Here is a 498-nt window from a genome sequence, read left to right as displayed (position 1 = left end):
TACTAATTTTGATCCTCAACCGTAGTTCTTATTCCCTAGATTATAGTTCTGTTTAATAGTATGTTTTAATGAAGACAACGATCATGGTGTTTCATTAATATTCATAAGATTAAAGAAATTAGAACCTTAATGATTCTGATCTTTTATTAATCTATAAAATGCTTCCGAAACTAAAGGTATCTGAAGGAGATTTTATAATTGTGACATTTATAAAGTTTCAGACATTGCTTACCCTAATTTAAAGATATTTAGAGTGTTACATAATTGCTAGAAATCTCAAAAAAAAAAAGAAAAAAAAATATAACTAAATTTCGGAAAATAACTTATGGCCTAAATATAAGTATAAATATAGGAGGTTGTCATGAAATGATTAATCTACGATACTGATCTCTTAAAACCTATCTCTAAATATTACTACTTATGTACCAATTATTTTTCCATTTGCTATGCATTCTAGAAATTATTCTTTACGTGTGATATCAAAATAACCATTCAGCC

This window comes from Palaemon carinicauda, chromosome 4, assembly GCF_036898095.1.
Source record: "Palaemon carinicauda isolate YSFRI2023 chromosome 4, ASM3689809v2, whole genome shotgun sequence".
Taxonomy (NCBI): domain Eukaryota; kingdom Metazoa; phylum Arthropoda; class Malacostraca; order Decapoda; family Palaemonidae; genus Palaemon; species Palaemon carinicauda.
Note: the sequence above shows the minus strand (reverse complement) of the source record.